The sequence below is a fragment of the Rutidosis leptorrhynchoides genome, chromosome 1 (assembly GCF_046630445.1).
Source record: "Rutidosis leptorrhynchoides isolate AG116_Rl617_1_P2 chromosome 1, CSIRO_AGI_Rlap_v1, whole genome shotgun sequence".
NCBI lineage: Eukaryota > Viridiplantae > Streptophyta > Magnoliopsida > Asterales > Asteraceae > Rutidosis > Rutidosis leptorrhynchoides.
In genome coordinates, this window is record NC_092333.1 from 129,668,258 (window position 1) to 129,689,944 (window position 21,687).

The 21,687-nt window shown below is 32.8% G+C and overlaps 1 pseudogene; it reads right to left on the bottom strand.

Annotated features, from left to right (window-relative positions):
* Positions 1-2,064: 2,064 nt before the first annotated feature.
* LOC139889130 (uncharacterized) overlaps positions 2,065-21,687 on the bottom strand; it is a 62,092-nt pseudogene continuing 42,469 nt past the window's right edge.

Here is a 21,687-nt window from a genome sequence, read left to right on the forward strand (position 1 = left end):
TGTACCTTATTAGGCGTTTCTATCGAGGTCTAATTCACATAACAAAACATGTTATGTGACCCTTGTCACAAAACACACTTTATCCCATATACCAATAATTATAAACACATAATTTTTAAAATCACTAATATTAATAAATTAATATTAGATAAGGGTAAAAGGTTATTTACTACTAGGCCCAGCTGAGAGTATTACAGATAGTTTGACTATTCAAAATTTTGTCAATCAAACTGTTCCAACACCATTGACATGATGAAAGACATAAAACAAGTTATGGACTTCTTATTAGAACTTATTATTACATATATATTCATATTCATATTCATAACTTGTTTTGTACATATAGTTCATAATTTGTTTTGTACTATTATATTTGACGTCTAACAGGGGCATTTTAGAGGGTGTACAAGATAAGTAGACCTTTCTTGCAGACTAATCTTTTGCAGAGTTCCTTCCTTCGTAGTCAAACTCGATGATAAGCTTTGGAATTTTACCTACCAAATACTAGGTGATCAACATCACTCAGGTTAACGAGGAATCACTCACCTACTCCTTATCTAGTACTTTCTTTTATCTACTGAACTAAAAAGGAGACCCACCTCGTCTGGCTATAAGAGAAGATACAATTGTTGTACTACTTCACCAGTAAGAAAGAGCTTCCGTAGGAACTGGAAGACTCATGTATGTACGGTAACCCTATCTTCCGCTATTAGTGGACTATTGCATATAAAGGCCGACAGAAGCAACCTTTCTTAGCGCACCTTCCACGCGCTTAGCTTCTGCTAGAAAAAGGCGTCAAGGCCATAAAGTAAGTGAAGTTGTAATCCTAAGCCAGGAAGGTACAAACACAGTGATGGGCCCTTTTAGAGATAGGGATGGCTTTCTTGTGGTAGTGATTGTGAACATCTCTCATCTTCTCTTAGTGTGCACAGTTTTCTTACGCTTTAGACACATCTATCTTTCTTAGTTTAGCTGGCCTAATGAATTGAATATGAATAAAAGTCAGTCTTTAAGTAAGCGTATATAAACAACTGTTTAGTGTATAAGCAATTCTTTAGTGGTTGCACCGGTAGGATGGAGGTTGGTTGAGGATGATGTTATGTGGCATTCAGAACCAGTCTTGAAGTCAATAAATTAGAATGAATGAAGAAGTACAAAAATGAGACGACTATTTCTTGAACTATATTATAAACGGACCTTCCCCTCCACACCAATCATGAGTTTTTCGCCATTCCTCTTATATATTGTCGTAACACCCTCAATGCTAGGTTTTGAAAAAAACTTTTCATGTCATTCCCATTTAAGTCTGATTCAGATCACTTCGTTGTTCCCTTTTCCTTCCGCACATTTTCCTAGAAATGATAAAGAAGATGGTACACTTGAGTTTTATTATTTAAGTGCTTATTTCTTTCAAAAAATCATACTTCTACAATTCGTAGGTCAACGGGTTATTGAAATAAGTCTTGTTTTCGTGGTTTTCCCATGTTACAACTTTAATACCAATTCGATTAATCCAGAATAGATCAGTTAAACATTCTATTAAGGAGCCTGGTCTTGACTTTTTGGTGTGGTATTCATCCTCGTTTGGCTCTTTGAACCACATCCAACAGTGGTGGGTACAAATCGCAAAATCCGACCACTTCACCTACTTCATTGCTCTTAACCCTTTCTCGTACCTCTATTGAAACAGAATGGTGTGATGTTCTCATCGATTGATTATTCCTTTTCGTTTGTATCTCTTTTTCTAATTTCGATCTCGATTAGTTCACAAGATTGAATGGCCAATTCTCCTCTGAACCCTCAAGTCGATTATTTTCCCATAATTTTGAGCAGGGTATGTAAGCCATGTATCTTGGATGAACTTGAAGAGCTTTTGTCTTTTTCACCACGTTTTGAGCTCTTGCAACTATTTAAAAAAATAAAGATATAAGATGATACATAATAGTTGACTTTTTTAGAAGATATATGTCCAATCCCCTATGGTGGTGGGATCAACCAAAATGTATGTCATCCAACCCAACCTCAGACTCTTTCTTCCAGACCTATTTGACTCTCTTGCCGATGTTATAGTTGATTAAATGGTATCCCAAGATTGAAGAGATCGAATTCCTCCGAGGAACATGTGAAACAAATATATGAACTCGGTAAATAGAAATGTAAAAGGGATGTTTTCAATTCATCAAAATGAGATGTATTTTCTACATATATGATCTACTAAAGTAGATCGGTATTGTCCATATAATAGCGAATCTTGGTCCATGGAATCCCAAGAAGGTAAGTGTAACGACCCTGGATTTTCCAACGTATAATTATTAATATTTATTATTAATACTTGCGCTTTATTAAATTTATTTTTATACATTTACTCGTTGCCGTATTTGACTTTACATGCTCGACTTGTCTTTGTGACACACGTACTTTTCACGAATAATATTTGGAATATTATTTACGTTCATGGTTAATTATTATTAATTATTTTTAATTAACTAATGTTAGTGGTTAATTGCTTGGACCTTTTATTTAATTTATTGCTTAACGTGGACTTGGGCTTGTGTTAATGGACTTGGAAGCCCACCCTACTTTTATTAATGGACATGGACTTGGAAGCCCACCCTACTTTCTTAATGGACTAATTAGCCCATTATTATGCAAGTATTTCATTAAGACCAAACTAGATTAATTAGTGATATGTAAAGACTTGTTACATGTATACTTACACCTCTTTCCCATACCATTTAACTTTATTACTTCTTCAAGCTCACACCACCTCCTCATGCATGAAAGATTACTTTTGACCTTGCCTCTTTGGGACACCCCAAACCGTCGGCCACCTTGGGTAAAAGGGAGAGTTCAAAACTTTTTTTTGTGTTACTTATTCACTTGTATCCTTTCATTCCACACACACAACTTACTTGCAACTTCTTTTACTCTATGTTTCTCTCTAACTTGTAAGTAACAAAGCTTTTGTTTCTTTCTTTTTCCTCCATTAAAACCGAACCACATCATCATCAATTACTTGTTCTTTGTTTGTTGATTACTTACTTGTTGTTTGTTGTTGTTAAAGATCAAACTTCCTAGTTTGCATCTCCATGAATCTTGCTTTCTTAAATCTTTTGTTTGATGAAGAACCAAGAACAAGAACCTAAACTTGTTAGTTTATGGTTCTACATTTAAATGTTTTCAAGATTTAAAGTTCATAAGTTTCATAATCATACTTGTGTTCATGTTTTGTAGACTTAAATCCTAAGATCCAAACTTTGATTTGAATCTTCCTAAGTATGAAACAAACATGAACATAATACTTGTACTTTAGTTTATTTCTTTCTTTTGTAAGTACTTTAAAGTTGTAATATTGTTATTTTGGTCAAGTATTACTAGTTAAGCTTGATCTCATATTTCTTGAAACTAAAGTTAACTTTATAAGTTCAAGAACATGGAAGTATAACTTTCTAGTTATAACTTCATACACTTGTGTTGGATCTAAGTTTCTATAGCTTCTAATTTTGTTGTAAATAAAAGCTTATAAGCTTACATACATTTTACAAGTTGAAAATCTAAGTTTCATAACTTATGGTTTCATTAAAGTGAAGATCCAAGTTCTATAACTTAGGATCTAACTTAAGAACACTAGATCTAGACTTTCTATTCTAGGATCTTTATAATCTAGCTAATATCGAAGTTCTACAACTTAAGATCTTGATTATTTAGTTTACTTTCAAGTTTGTAGCTTAATATTACTATTAGAACTCATGTAAGTGTCGGATCTAAGATCTTGATGTAACTTTGGTTCATCAACCTTCATACAACTCTTAAGTGAGTTGTGCTATATATCTTAGGCTTACACTAGTGTTATTATGGTCAAAACTTGGTAAATATGATGCAAACCCATCAACGAGTTGTACACTTGAAGCTATACGCATCAAGGATGAGAACCGTGATGAGCATCAAGCACCAAGAACCCACCGGAACACCTTTCTTACCGTTTTATGGGTCTGATCAGACCACATGGGCTACTGGAAAGTTGATTTTCAGTTAGTTCAGTTCAAGTAAATGATTTTCCATTTAGACCTCATCTTAATCCGAGTTACGGTTTAGGATCTATGGCCTCCCGAAAGTCACTACACCCTATTAACGTTGTGCTGAAATTTCTGACCTACTCGCACTTAAACTGTCACAACAATCAAACAAAGACGGGTTTGGTTCTATAAATTGGTCAGTACCTAGGAGACTCATGTGCGGATCCATGTCCACTGGTCTCACCTCATTTCAGTTTGTATAGAGGTCGTGGCGACTGAACGAAGTCAGCCTTTATTTCAAACTCTATTCTTGAATAAAACTTACCTTACACTTTTTGATTAATGATGAATGATGATGATACTTAAGACCTAATTTACATACTTTTAAACCTTTGGGAATGATTTACTGACTTAGTAACTTTTGACTTAGGTTGAGGACCTTTCGGACCAACCACTTGCTTACCTATCCCGCGTACCGACTTTACTACTTTTCACTGTGAGTTATAGCATCCCTTTTTACTTTAACTATTTTGGGAACTGAGAATACATGCGCATTTTACGTTTTACATACTAGGCACGAGTACTTAAACTTTATATATGCGTAGGTTTTACAACGGCATAAACTTTTCCCTTAGCTCGGTAACGTTTAGTCATTAGTCTTTGAACCGGTGAACGCGAATCTTAGATATGGATCCATAGGGTTTGACATCCCCACTCGGGCTAGTAGCGCTAGCATTTAACGGGTGTTTAATACTTCGTAAACATACGCACTCTCCAAGTGTACTTTTAGGGGGTGTTATTTACGTTAAGTTAGTTATCAAGTGCCCACGGTTATACATATACTTTTCATACTGTTTTGAAACACTAAAATCTCGTGGCCTACCTTACATTACTGTTATACTTGAACTATAGCTCACCAACCTTTGTGTTGACGTTTTTAAGCATGTTTTTCTCAGGTGCTTAGAGGTATGATTGCTTCCGCTGTACTAGTCTTGCTGTAGACTCCCGCTGCTTTAGAGATGTCTCCGTATGAACATTTATTTGCATTCAAACTATGTTACTTTTGAAACAATGAATCTGTAATGACCTATGGGTCACGTACTATTATTATCACCTTCTATTCGTAGAGGCACATTATCATATGTTAAACATTTGGCGTTGGTTATGACGTCACCTTTTCTTATGAATGCAAACTTATTTTAAAACAGCATATAGTGTTTGACCTTGTAATGATCTCGTTGTTGATGATCCGTACACGATGGTTTTGTACGGGGCGTCACATTTGGTATCAGAGCCAGGTTGTAGGGAATTAGGTTGCATTAGTGAGTCTAGACCGGACCGAGTAGGATTCACTAATAGGACTAATCTACAACTTGCTATTTTACTTGTTTCTGCGAAACTTGCTGCATGCTGCTGTTTACTTTTACTGCTATAAGCTATATACTGTTACTTGCTTTCACAACTGCATGCTATTACCTGCTTTCGATTGCATGATACTTGTCGTTATTGCCATGCTACTTACTGCTATAGATGATCTAGACTGTCGTAGTTACTTTGCCTAATACGTGCTTGCTTTATGACTTACTGACAGGGAAAAAGTTATTTTTCCTTGTTCAGATGTCGGATATCCCGCCTGTTATCATTTTGGAGAGCGACTCAGACTCATCTGCTACATCGCCTGCCATTTTTGCCGATTCACAGATCCCGTCCTCTTTACCCACCAGCGACTCTGGTGCTTCGTCCTCTGGAGCCAGTAGCCACACACCCGACCCAGTGATCATCTCAGATGGACATGAGGATCCACCGGAGATTCCAGCTCCACTCATCCCAGGACCCTCGGAGCCACATCACCATTCCGGTGGTGCTGTGATTCCTGGGGAATATGGGGACGTTCCATTCTGTAATTAGCATAATCATTGGGCTAGACGCTTTCCTGATGGACGTGTTGTGCCGATTCCACCCGGCAGATACCGACTGATGACTACTGGCCGAGCACATCCACCTTCCGATGATTCCGATGACTCATCATCTGACGACTCATCATCCGACGATTCCAGCGACGAGGATTCCGACGATGATTCCGACGAGGACCCTGAGGAGGCACCCGTGCAGCCACCCTCTACCCCGCCGAAGAAGCGGTATCGTTTCGATGGTACTGTTATTCCATGGGTTAACGGAGGTAGGTCGTTCGTTAACGCACGTGGACTGAAGGTTAGAGTTACCGCCCGTAAGCGGCTTGTGCCGTATCCTGCTGATCCATTCATACGTAAGGCTCCCCATTACGCAGCATCTACTTCTGGTGCTGGACCGTCTGCACCACCAGCTCCACTAGCACCACCTGCATCATCAGCACCGCCTGCTCCACCAGCCTCTCCCTTTGTCGAGGAACTGACGAGGGAGGTGGATATCCTCTGTGCTCGAGTAACTGAGCTCGAGGACCAGATGTCCCACATAATGGACATCCTTTACCCACCATCACCATGTGATGACCCGGGAATTTCCGACAAATTTAAACTTAATCTTTATATAATTTCGATATGATAAGCAAAGTCTATGTAATTAAATCTCAAAATTTTGAACTGTTGTTATACATTCATTAAACCTTTGACCATCTCCGACGATTCACGAACAATTAATTGTAGGTAGATATGTGTGTATGTATATATAAATAATAATAATAAATATAATTTGGTGTATTATATGTTGTAGATATTAAAAATTTATAAGATAAAAATAGGACCTTATAATGATTATTATTTAAAAATTTCCTCTATACAAATAAAGTATATAAAACATATGTATATATATGTATAGGTTTTCGAAGTTAGTTATTAAATGATAGTAACAACCAATGGTCAGGCGTTTGATATTAAACAAAATTAAAAACAAACACTTATAACTATACAACACACAAATGTAAGTTATTATATGATACATTACATAATTTCTATACATAATTACTATAGGTATATATTATAGATATATATGTATATATATAAAAATTTATAATACTATATGAAGAAATTAGAATAATTCAATCTATGTAAATATTAGTATTTTAATATTAACTTGTTATGTAAATGTTATAAGTATTACTAATAATATTAATATTAATGTTGCTATTATTATTATTATTATTATTAACAATATACGTAATAATAATTATTATTATCCTTATCATTGTTATTAATATTATTATGATAAAATGATAAGCATTAGTAGTAATATTAATATTAACAAGTATTCTCACCCGTGATACTAGGCGACTTTTCTCATCTTGTACAAATCGATCTTTTTTCTTTTAAGTGCATTAAATCAGTTGACTCAAAACAAGATTAACAATTACTCAACTCCTCAATTTCTTCCTTTGATTAAACAAGTTATATTTTTCATTTTTTTTCTCCTGTACGCGAAACTGATTTTTGCAAGGATTCATATTCGTTTCAATCTTAAAAATCTAATATTGCAGAAAGGTTAGAAATCCCTTACTTAATCTTTCTGTAAAATCTCAATTGCAAATTCTTCATAACGAGTTCGAATTTTTGAGTCAAACTTGAATTTTAAAAAGTCAACAAATTCGTTCATGAAGAAATTCGTAAGTGTTTCGATGTATTAGCATCAATTGACGATTCTAATAGTTTTTATACATGTTTAGAAAACTATTTTGTGTTATAATCATTATCTAAAACGCGATTAAATGCGAAATCATTTTTTTTTTGTTTTCAAGCAGCGACGCTGCAGATGGTTGTTTTGTATTAATTTTTTTTTTATTCTTAGAACTCAATTTATTTTTTTCTGTGATGTCTTGAAGCCTTAAATAAAACCACGAATTAGTTATATGGTTATCGATGTTTGTTGAATCCATAAAACTTATGAAGAAGAAGAAGATGAACACAATTGTTATGGGTTAAATTTATTTCTGTTGGGTATTAAATCAGATAAACAATCGCAGATGGATGGTTAGGGGAGGTGATGGGGTATCGAGAGGTCTCGGGTTCGAGACCCGCTGGTGGCATTTCTTTTTAGACTCCATTTTTATGAGGTAGTTTCCTAATTAATTATTATAATTATTATAATTATCATTATTATTATTATTATTATTATTATTATTATATTTATTGCTATTGTTATTATTATTATTATTATTATTAAGTATTATACATATTAGTGTTATTATGAAAAATAATAATGATTGATATGTTTTGATGACAAAAATATATGTATGATATGAATATGAATATAAATATAAATATGTAAATAGAATTAGGGATGAAAATAATAATAAAACCTTTATTATGATACAAACTTGATATTATAAAACAATAATAATTATATTAGGAATTGATTAAGTGAAATTATAATGTTATGAATGAGATTATGATAATATAAGTAATACAAATATTAGTATCATTATTGTTAACATAATTATTATCATAAATATCATTATTAATATTATTACTAAACAAATGTATCATTAATAGCAATATCATTATTTTTATTAATAATATCATTCTTAATAAAATTATTATTTTTATTAATAACTATCATAGACAGTAAAATTAATATTTTTACAAGTATTATTATTAATATCATGATTATTATTATTAATAGGATTATTATTAACATATGTATATTATTAATGTTATTATTATTATTTCTACTAGTATTAACTTAATATAACAAAATTACTGGTTTGATAAACAAATGAAATACATACATAAACATATATATTTAACACATATAACATAACAAAAATCTAATATTTTATTATATACAAAATGAACATATAAAACATATATATATATATATATATATATATATATATATATATATATATATTATTAACATAAAAATGATATAACTAATACATTTATATATATATGTGTGTGCAATTACAGCCATGAATATTAATAAATATACAAATGATATAGGTTCGTGAATCCGAGGACAACCTGGCATTGTTCAATGTCGTCATATGTATTTTTACTACAAAATACAGTATTGTGAGTTTCATTAATCCCTTTTTAAATGCTTTTGCAATATATATTTTTGGGACTGAGAATACATGCGATGCTTTTATAAATGCTTTACTAAATAGACACAAGTAATCGAAACTACATTCTATGGTTGGATTATCTAATCGAATATGCCCCTTTTTATTAAGTCTGGTAATCTAAGAATTAGGGAACAGACACCCTAATTGACGCGAATCCAAAAGATAGATCTATCGGGACCAACAAGCCCCATCCAAAGTACCGGATGCTTTAGTACTTCGAAATTTATATCATGTCCGATGGAGGATCCCGGAATGATGGGGATATTCTTATATGTATATTGTTAATGTCGATTACCAGGTGTTCAATCCATATGAATGATTATTTTGTCTCTATGTATGGGACGTACGTTTATGAGAAATGGAAATATGAAATCTTGTGGTCTATTAAAATTATGAAATAATTATTTATGTTAAACTAATGAACTCACTAACCTTTTGGTTGACACTTGAAAGCATGTTTATTCTCAGGTATGAAAGAAGTCTTCCACTGTACAATTGCTCATTTAAAAGATATTACTTGGAGTCATTCATGACATATTTCAAAAGACGTTGCATTCGAGTCGTCGAGTTCATCAAGATTATTATTTAGTCAATTACAGTTGAATATATTATGAAATGATTTGCATGTCATCAATTTTCGATATAAAGCAAGTTTGTCTTTTAAAAACAAATGCAATGTTTGTAAAATATATCATATAGAGGTCAAGTACCTCGCGATGTAACCAACTATTGTGAATCGTTTGTAATCGATATGGACTTTGTCTGGATGGATTAGGACGGGTCCTTTCAGTTGGTATCAGAGGTGGTCTTAGCGAACCAGGTCTGCATTAGTGTGTCTAACTGATAAGTCGTTAGGATGCATTAGTGAGTCTGGACTCCGACCGTGTCTGCATGTCAAAAGTTTTGCTTATCATTTTTGTCAGAAAATCATTTGCTTATCATCCTTAGTAAATTACCTGCTTATTATTCTTAGTCTAGACACATCTTATTGCATTGACTGCATAAATAGTGTATAGACAAAATTCATATCTTAGCGTATCTGCTAATTCATATCTTAGCGTATCTGTTATTGTTATCTTTACCTGACAGCTTCAGTAGATTCCTCCGTAACTTATGAGATTTTAGTATTACCAATGCATATGTAAATGATGTATAGCAGGATACTAATCTACAACCTATAATCTATTTCTTATCGAAAATCCTTCATCTGATCGTACGAGATGAATCCTTCAACTAGTTCGAGTCCCTCAGATTCCGACAGCTATTCTGATAGTTATCCCGACAGTTATTCCGAATGGATAGTCATCTAAGCTTCAGAAGCAACGTCACCAGAATGAATCAACCAATCATCCAACCCCAATTCATCTGATGGATTCGTAGTTGACTTAATCAATGGAGACGCGCAGAAGGCAATCCCTTCCACCAACCGAATTCACCTCTTGATAATGAACCTGAAGCGTTTACCGGCGAACCTGTTCGAGACACCATTTTTAGTCTCATTTCCAGGATAACTCGACAAGATTATATTCTATCCACAATTCTAAACCTTATTCATCCGCTCGTTCCGACCGACAATTATCCTGGAGTAATAAGTCAACGAACTTCACGCTCGAATAATCAATTCGAAGAATATGGTGCAAAATTTACCAGTTTCAGCAACATCACCGGCACCAACAGTACCATCAATAACAGCACCAGTACCATCAACAATCCATGCTTCAATATCATCATCTGTACTTTGAGTATGATCTTCGTTCTATGTATCGTTCTACCTCATCTATCTTCGTTCTTTATGGCGATTATGTAATCTCTAATGTTTTAGAGATTATGTACTCTAGTTCTAGCCGTAAATCCGATGAGTTTAATATCACATTGACTCATTAAATCCATGATTAAGTCTGAAGAAAATATATATGTATATATGTTTTCATAAAGATTGTAATTAAAATTTTTATTGTACAAACTGTTAATGGTGAAAATAATTTAACGGATAGGTAATACCGAGGAATATTTAGATTTCGCATTAATAAGTTACACTGTACATTCTTCGAATCTGATTCGACAGTTATTCACTATCCTACTTACATCCACCGGTATTCGTATCCGTTCACCGCAGAATAACCATTTTCATTCAATTTTAAATTTGGATTTTTGACCTATCAAAATCCAACAAGTGGCATAATGAAGAAAATATTTGATAAAATAAAATTTGTTAGAAACAGACTAATTTAATTATGAGAAATTTTTCTAAGAATCCACGCTAACAAATCCTAGCTAACTGTTCCTAGCTAACTGATTACATTTTATTTATCGCAATTTATTTATCGCATTTTATTTATCGCAATTTAATTATCTCAATTTTATTTATCATCATTTAATTTCCGTTATTTACTTTACGCACTTTATTTATCGTTATTTAATTTCTGTTATTTATTTTACGCACTTTAAATATCGAGACATGTATACAAGGTTTTGACATATCATATCGACGCATCTATATATATTATTTGGAATAACCATAGACACTCTATATGCAGTGATGCGGGAGTTAGCTATACAGGGTTGAGGTTGATTCTACAATAATATATATAATTTGAGTTGTGATCGAGTCTGAGACAAATACGGGTCACGATACGTATTAATTAATTCGAATATTATATAGTAAACTATATATGAATTATTATTTGTACACTGCTAACTGTGGACTATCAACTGAAGACTATCAACATTGGACAATTAAAATGAATTAAAATATTGACTATAACATATAAAACTAAACAATTCTTCAAGTTTGCCACTTGATTTCATCTTAAACTTCATTTGTATCTTGACGATTACAAATCTGTGTTCAAAATCTTTCATGATTCTTGAAAACACCTCAACCGAGAGTATGAACCAACCGCACCTCATCTACGGAAGAAGAGATTGACGCATATAGTTATGCACCTGAAAACACTCGGAACCTGAGTAAAACGTTTAAACCGTATCTGTGTTAGCTCCTTTAGCATTATTATTACCCAAAATAACTTGGTAATCCCTTTCAAAATAGCCAATTTTGTCACAGCTTCAGCAAGACAACTTCGACTTTTCATTCGAAACAACCATATTATAACCTTGATTTATATGTGTGTTCTTTTATTGTTACCAGAGAACCATTTATATTCCACTATATTACCAGCAGACTTACCAACAACCTCGTTACTTCTTGACTTAAAGCTCTCTGATAAATCATTATATTTATTCATTGAAACCATATCATATACTCATCCGCATCTTGTAACGAGAACTGACATACCAGTTACCGGGAATCAACAATCAGTACTTTAATAACTCACAACATATCTATATCAACAGATATATGTATAACATTCATCTTTTAGAATTATGATCTTTCATTCTAAAATTCTGAACAACACTCAGTCTACAAATCAATACTCTGAATGTTGAAAAAGCTGAATGAAGCAGCAGAAACTATAGACAACCGTAAACGACCTTAATCATCGGAAGTTTGATGATAAAGAATAGTATGTTGGAAAAGCTCAGAAAAGTTGGAATTGGAAAACGGATTGAACTAACCAAGAAGGAGACCAAGGACAAATACAAGGACCATACTCTATATTCAAAGAATCCAGGTAATTCTGGATCCGTTGAAATCTGTAGAGAATATCTTGCTCCGAAGTCATGTTAAAATTTTACGGAAAATCTTTATCTATCAACCATCGAACTTAGAAATTCCAAAAATATCATCATCAATATCTTCGATATTTCTGAGGATATTTTCGTAAATATTCTCGTCCGAAATTATATACCTCTTCGTGCTTCCTGTGTATCATTATATTGGAAACATTCAATAGAAAATCTATTACCGAAAGGCGGATTATGCGAAACTATGAAGGAAGCCGTGGACAAATCACAAAGAATAAGTTTGACTTCAAAGAATCCAAATGATTCTGTTTTTGATGAAATCTTTAGCTAATACCTTGCTTCCGAATCTAAACCCTTACGGATAAATCTTCTTCATCATCCTTCGATATTAGAAATTCCAAGGTATCATCATATCTTTCATTATAAATATCCTCCATATTTTTGAAGATATTTTCATAATTATTCTTATCTGAAATCATTTATCTCTTCATGCTATTAGTGTTACATCATATAGAAACTGTTAGTTTCTATATTCTGGAAACTTTCGAGCTTAAAATATGAATGTTATTGAAGTAATGTTAGGAACTGATGCATGAGTTAGTATAATATAATGACACTTGATCAACGTGATTATATTACAGTAAGTCATGCTGAGTTCTAATGGGACATGATGGTTCACAGTAGATCATACCACCGCCATGTGTCATGTTACATAACTCTTTCATTCTAATTAACTTCTGAACATATCAAGAAAGTATATTCTTGATAGCTCTATTCTCAATGATTCTGGTAATTTGACGTATCAAATCGTGCTATTACGTTCTTTCTTGATTATAACATTAAATTCATTTGAAACACCATACTTACAAATTCTAGACCATTACTCGTTTTACTAGGGATCGAGAGGAGAATAAAAAGACGAAGAGCTCTGTAACATAAAGGAAGAAATAAAACTCGACAACAACACTGAAATTACAATAATTAAAAATTAAAACATCACGACAATTAAAAATTAAAAGATTACAATCAAACTACTCGTCGTCGTCAATTGTCATCTGTAAAGTAGCGTTCACCAGTCATTTCACCATCAGTGAGGTACTCTAGAGACATCGGTATTTCTCTTGATGCCTCAACTGCTGCTTCAGCTAATTCATCGAGGTAACGAAAACCCAACGTCTCTTCATCTTCAAGAACCGCATACAAAGAAATGCGTTTACCGCGATCTTCAATGGTATCTTTTATAAAGTAACATTGATCATCGGTACACAGAAAACTTGCCCTACAATCCACAACATAATCGTCTTTATAAAACAACACAGACGTGAATTCACACGGAACTTTTTCCTTCAGAAAGGATAGCAAGTCTTGTAAACCAACATCACGAATGTCGATATCTTCGAACGAAATACTGTCGCTCCACTTATATTCCTTCATTTGGTTACAAAAATCACCTCCGTAATGAACATAGAATGAAACAATCATTGGGGGAAGTGTTAACATTTTTGCAGTTTGGGAGTGATTGATTTTTGATTTTGAGAAAGGTGGAAATATAAAAGAAATATATGTTGAGTGTATAAAATGAAGTATATGGTTGGTGTTTTTATAGTGTAAAAGTGACCGTTGGGATAGCCGTTGGAATTTTTTTTATTATTTTACTAACGGCTAAAAATTTGGGCAAGTTTTTGGGCGAAGGTGGATGATGCCCGTTGGGACCTCTCCTATGATAGTTTCATTCGTAATCTTCGAATAATCGAATTATTTTTATCCATATTACTCAATGATGACAAAACTCTATTTACCAACTCATAATCGTCATGAAAACATTTTTATTGTTAGACATGACGACCTCACTCAAATTTCGGGACGAAATTTCTTTAACGGGTAGGTACTGTGATGACCCGGGAATTTTCGACAAATTTAAACTTAATCTTTATATAATTTCGATATGATAAGCAAAGTCTATGTAATTAAATCTCAAAATTTTGAACTGTTGTTATACATTCATTAAACCTTTGACCATCTCCGACGATTCACGAACAATTAATTGTAGGTAGATATGTGTGTATGTATATATAAATAATAATAATAAATATAATTTGGTGTATTATATGTTGTAGATATTAAAAATTTATAAGATAAAAATAGGACCTTATAATGATTATTATTTAAAAATTTCCTCTATTCAAATAAAGTATATAAAACATATGTATATATATGTATAGGTTTTCGAAGTTAGTTATTAAACGATAGTAACAACCAATGGTCAGGCGTTTGATATTAAACGAAATTAAAAACAAACACTTATAACTATACAACACACAAATGTAAGTTATTATATGATAAATTACATAATTTCTATACATAATTACTATAGGTATATATTATAGATATATATGTATATATATAAAAATTTATAATACTATATTAAGAAATTAGAATAATTCAGTCTATGTAAATATTAGTATTTTAATATTAACTTGTTATGTAAATGTTATAAGTATTACTAATAATATTAATATTAATGTTGCTATTATTATTATTATTATTATTATTAACAATATACGTAATAATAATTATTATTATCCTTATCATTGTTATTAATATTATTATGATAAAATGATAAGCATTAGTAGTAATATTAATATTAACAAGTATTTTCATTATTAAGATATATAAAATAATTATTATTATTATAAAATAAATATTATTATTATATTAAAATATAAGACATAAGGAAAGAAAGCGGATATATATGCGTACGAATTGTATGATATCTCCACTGCCTGATTCTTTTTCCTCTTTATTTATTTAATTATTTTTTTTCTTTGTCCTCCTTCTCACCCGTGATACTAGGCGACTTTTCTCATCTTGTACAAATCGATCTTTTTTCTTTTAAGTGCATTAAATCAGTTGACTCAAAACAAGATTAACAATTACTCAACTCCTCAATTTCTTCCTTTGATTAAACAAGTTATATTTTTCATTTTTTTTTTCTCCTGTACGCGAAACTGATTTTTGCAAGGATTCATATTCGTTTCAATCTTAAAAATCTAATATTGCAGAAAGGTTAGAAATCCCTTACTTAATCTTTCTGTAAAATCTCAATTGCAAATTCTTCATAACGAGTTCGAATTTTCGAGTCAAACTTGAATTTTAAAAAGTCAACAAATTCGTTCATGAAGAAATTCGTAAGTGTTTCGATGTATTAGCATCAATTGACGATTCTAATAGTTTTTATACATGTTTAGAAAACTATTTTGTGATATAATCATTATCTAAAACGCGATTAAATGCGAAATCATTTTTTTTTATTCAAGCAGCGACGCTGCAGATGGTTGTTTTGTATTTTTTTTTTTTTTATTCTTAGAACTCAATTTATTTTTTTCTGTGATGTCTTGAAGCCTTAAATAAAACCACGAATTAGTTATATGGTTATCGATGTTTGTTGAATCCATAAAACTTATGAAGAAGAAGAAGATGAACACAATTGTTATGGGTTAAATTTATTTCTGTTGGGTATTAAATCAGATAAACAATCGCAGCTGGATGGTTAGGGGAGGTGATGGGGTATCGAGAGGTCTCGGGTTCGAGACCCGCTGGTGGCATTTCTTTTTAGACTCCATTTTTATGAGGTAGTTTCCTAATTAATTATTATAATTATTATAATAATTATCATTATTATTATTATTATTATTATTATTATTATTATTATTATTATTATTATTATTATTATTATTATTATTATTATTATTATTATTATTATTATTATTATTATTATTATTATTATTATTATATTTATTGCTATTGTTATTATTATTATTATTATTATTATTATTATTAAGTATTATACATATTAGTGTTATTATGAAAAATAATAATGATTGATATGTTTTGATGACAAAAATATATGTATGATATGAATATGAATATAAATATAAATATGTAAATAGAATTAGGGATGAAAATAATAATAAAACCTTTATTATGATACAAACTTGATATTATAAAACAATAATAATTATATTAGGAATTGATTAAGTGAAATTATAATGTTATGAATGAGATTATGATAATATAAGTAATACAAATATTAGTATCATTATTGTTAACATAATTATTATCATAAATATCATTATTAATATTATTACTAAACAAATGTATCATTAATAGCAATATCATTATTTTTATTAATAATATCATTCTTAATAAAATTATTATTTTTATTAATAACTATCATAGACAGTAAAATTAATATTTTTACAAGTATTATTATTAATATCATGATTATTATTATTAATAGGATTATTATTAACATATGTATATTATTAATGTTATTATTATTATTTCTACTAGTATTAACTTAATATAACAGAATTACTGTTTTGATAAACAAATGAAATACATACATAAACATATATATTTAACACATATAACATAACAAAAATCTAATATTTTATTATATACAAAATGAACATATAAAACATATATATATATATATTATTAACATAAAAATGATATAACTAATACATTTATATATATATGTGTGTGCAATTACAGCCATGAATATTAATAAATATACAAATGATATAGGTTCGTGAATCCGAGGACAACCTGGCATTGTTCAATGTCGTCATATGTATTTTTACTACAAAATACAGTATTGTGAGTTTCATTAATCCCTTTTTAAATGCTTTTGCAATATATATTTTTGGGACTGAGAATACATGCGCTGCTTTTATAAATGCTTTACGAAATAGACACAAGTAATCGAAACTACATTCTATGGTTGGATTATCTAATCGAATATGCCCCTTTTTATTAAGTCTGGTAATCTAAGAATTAGGGAACAGACACCCTAATTGACGCGAATCCTAAAGATAGATCTATCGGGCCCAACAAGCCCCATCCAAAGTACCGGATGCTTTAGTACTTCGAAATTTATATCATGTCCGATGGAGGATCCCGGAATGATGGGGATATTCTTATATGTATATTGTTAATGTCGATTACCAGGTGTTCAATCCATATGAATGATTATTTTGTCTCTATGTATGGGACGTACGTTTATGAGAAATGGAAATATGAAATCTTGTGGTCTATTAAAATTATGAAATAATTATTTATGTTAAACTAATGAACTCACCAACCTTTTGGTTGACACTTGAAAGCATGTTTATTCTCAGGTATGAAGGAAGTCTTCCACTGTACAATTGCTCATTTAAAAGATATTACTTGGAGTCATTCATGACATATTTCAAAAGACGTTGCATTCGAGTCGTCGAGTTCATCAAGATTATTATTTAGTCAATTACAGTTGAATATATTATGAAATGATTTGCATGTCATCAATTTTCGATATAAAGCAAGTTTGTCTTTTAAAAACGAATGCAATGTTTGTAAAATATATCATATAGAGGTCAAGTACCTCGCGATGTAACCAACTATTGTGAATCGTTTGTAATCGATATGGACTTTGTCTGGATGGATTAGGACGGGTCCTTTCAGTTGGTATCAGAGGTGGTCTTAGCGAACCAGGTCTGCATTAGTGTGTCTAACTGATAAGTCGTTAGGATGCATTAGTGAGTCTGGACTCCGACCGTGTCTGCATGTCAAAAGTTTTGCTTATCATTTTTGTCAGAAATCATTTGCTTATCATCCTTAGTAAATTACCTGCTTATTATTCTTAGTCTAGACACATCTTATTGCATTGACTGCATAAATAGTGTATAGACAAAATTCATATCTTAGCGTATCTGCTAATTCATATCTTAGCGTATCTGTTATTGTTATCTTTACCTGACAGCTTCAGTAGATTCCTCCGTAACTTATGAGATTTTAGTATTACCTATGCATATGTAAATGATGTATAGCAGGATACTAATCTACATCCTATAATCTATTTCTTATCGAAAATCCTTCATCTGATCATACGAGATGAATCCTTCAACTAGTTCGAGTCCCTCGGATTCCGACAGCTATTCCGATAGTTATCCCGACAGTTATTCCGAATGGATAGTCATCTAAGCTTCAGAAGCAACGTGAATGAATCAACCAATCATCCAACCCCAATGCATCTGATGGATTTGTAGTTGACTTAATCAATGGAGACGCGCAGAAGGCAATCCCTTCCACCAACCGAATTCACCTCTTGACAACGAACCTGAAGCGTTTACCGGCGAACCTGTTCGAGACACCATTTTTAGTCTCATTTCCAGGATAACTCGACAAGATTATATTCTATCCACAATTCTAAACCTTATTCATCCGCTCGTTCCGACCGACAATTATCCTGGAGTAATAAGTCAACGAACTTAATTAGCATGTGTTGTGTTGATCCCATGTTGGTTACCATATTCCGTATTATTATTTATTGAATACTGGATTTTGACTTGAGTCAAAATTTTTGTTTAGAACATCAATGGCCAACGGAAGATCAATGCCCACAGCAGCACAGATCTAAGAAATGATCACTGAACTAGTAGCCGCAGCTTTAGTGGAAATGAACCCCCCAAGCCCCACCAGTTAACCAGCCCATTCGTAATGGGTGTACTTATAAGGAATTTGTAACAACCCGAACCAAACCCGTGCAAAATATCACAAAAAAAAATTTAAACTGGCCCGCATATGGCGCGGCGCGCCAGGTGGTGGCGCGGCGCGCGAAACCACCTGGACAGCCTGCTGTCCCAGAGAGCCAAATACACGAAAATGTTTGGCCGTTTCCCGACATAATTAGACAAAACGCTTTCACCCACAAGTTCATATATGTAAAACTAGCACGTTCCATTAATAAAATTAGTTTTACGAAGCGGGGCCCACATGACCCAAATTACAAGTTTAAATACAAAATATGAGTTTCGACCGCCAAAAAGTTTAAGTACCAAACTACACTACGAGCATGGCATTTGGGATTAAACTACCCAAGTCTCGGTCAAACTCCAAGAACTATCACATCCAAAAAGCGTCCCCTAATCAACAAAGCGGGATCTCTAATCCAAGATAATGCCCTTACCCTTGTCCACAATCGAACCTATAAAAAGGTAAACAATGAGAGGATAAGCAAAGCTTAGTGAATGCAATAATTATACATATACATATATAATATACCTACTTGCATACACTTACACACACCGCATAATCGTTAGTAATAACAATTAGCATACAAACTCCAAGTAAGCTAATCACCTCCAAATACCGCAACTAGCAATATCCATATCACAAGCTCCGTAATAATATAATATGATACATCCCGACATATACATAAATAACTATATGGTTAACCATAAACGTGTCATGGTGCTATCGGCTCCGTGGTTCACACCATACGCAATGCGATAACGCTACCGGCTCCGTGGTTCACGTCACTACGCATTCGAGTCATACTCTTTTATAGTGCTACCGGCTCCGTGGTTCACACTTTGTTTTATAGTGCTACCGGCTCCGTGGTTCACACTTTGATGCTACCGTCTCCGTGGTTCACATCACAAACATGCACTATGATGCTACCGGCTCCGTGGTTCACATCATAGCACACTCACACACACACTATGGCACTCCCGGCTCCGTGGGTCATACCATAGCATACAAATAAATATACCATATACATACATGTATAATTACTCCACTCACCTCAAAGTCTCTTGTGAAAAATAATCAAGTCCGAGAATCTTCAAGGTAACGCACCTATTACATTTTACACAATATCAATCACAACTCAAGTTGGTCAACCCACTAAAACTCCATTCTAGGGTTATCTTGACCCATTGTGCAATTTTGACCCATTTGCAACCTTAACCCTAATATTTGGGTTAACATCCCCAAAACCCTAATCATTTGCCAAGTTAAGTCCTAAGACGCTTTCCAATACAAGGTTTATGCATCAAACACCTACATTAACCCACATAGGACCATCTTGACCCATTTGACCATTTAAAGTCAATACACCCATTTCGGGTCTTCTACCAACCCACTTAACACCCCTTTACATATATTTAAGTGTGCTAGTAATTTAACTAACTAATTTAAGCTCATAAACATAGATTAATACTTTGAAAACCTTAGTTAGCCAACTTTGAGTCCACATGACCCAAATTCACCCAAAAACCCCTAATTCACTAACAAATGGGTTTTTATGTGCCAATAACCCAAACCCTAACCCTTAATACAATTAAAGTAAGAAATTAGGTTTTATAACTTACCAACACAATCACCACGTAGCTAGCGACTAGATGAACGACTTTAGAACTCACAATAAGACCCGATTCAACTTCCTTCTTCCTTTAATGGAGCTCTCTCACTCTAGAACTTCCTCTCTCTCTAGGATTTAATGGAAAGTGATAAGGTAGATGGAAATGGAGTAAAGGAGACTCCAACAACTGATTTGGGGCCTTAAAGTCGGACCCCAAAGTGATTTTACCAAATTGCCCCCAAAATATGTAATTTAAAAAGAGGGAAGAATCTGTCAGCCCGTAATGGCGCGGCGCGCCGAATGCCTAGTTCAGCTTCTTTTGTATTTTTAATTATGTACAACAAAACTTCCACTTCAAGGATCTTAAACACACGTATGTACAAGGAAAATACTTGGGTCTTACAACTCTCCCCCACTTATTCGGATTGTGTCCTCGCGATCCAAGCCGCATGACAAGAAGGAAGATAAAATAACACAAACTCTTCGGGCTCCCAAGTAAACTCGGAACCCTTATTCCGTTGCCATTGAACTTTGAAGGTCCTAACCTCTTTATGCCTCAACCTTTTGACCTTCTCATCAAGTATAGCAATCGGCTCCTCAATATACTCTAACTTATTGTTTAGCTCAATCTCGTCTAATGGCATCTAAGATGAATCATCCGTAAGTTTGGGAAACATGAAATGTATTATGGATCCCCGCAAGCTCTTCGAGTAATTCCAACCGATACGCGACTTCACCAACGCGAACTAAAACCTTAAATGGTCCAATAAACCGAGGAGCTAACT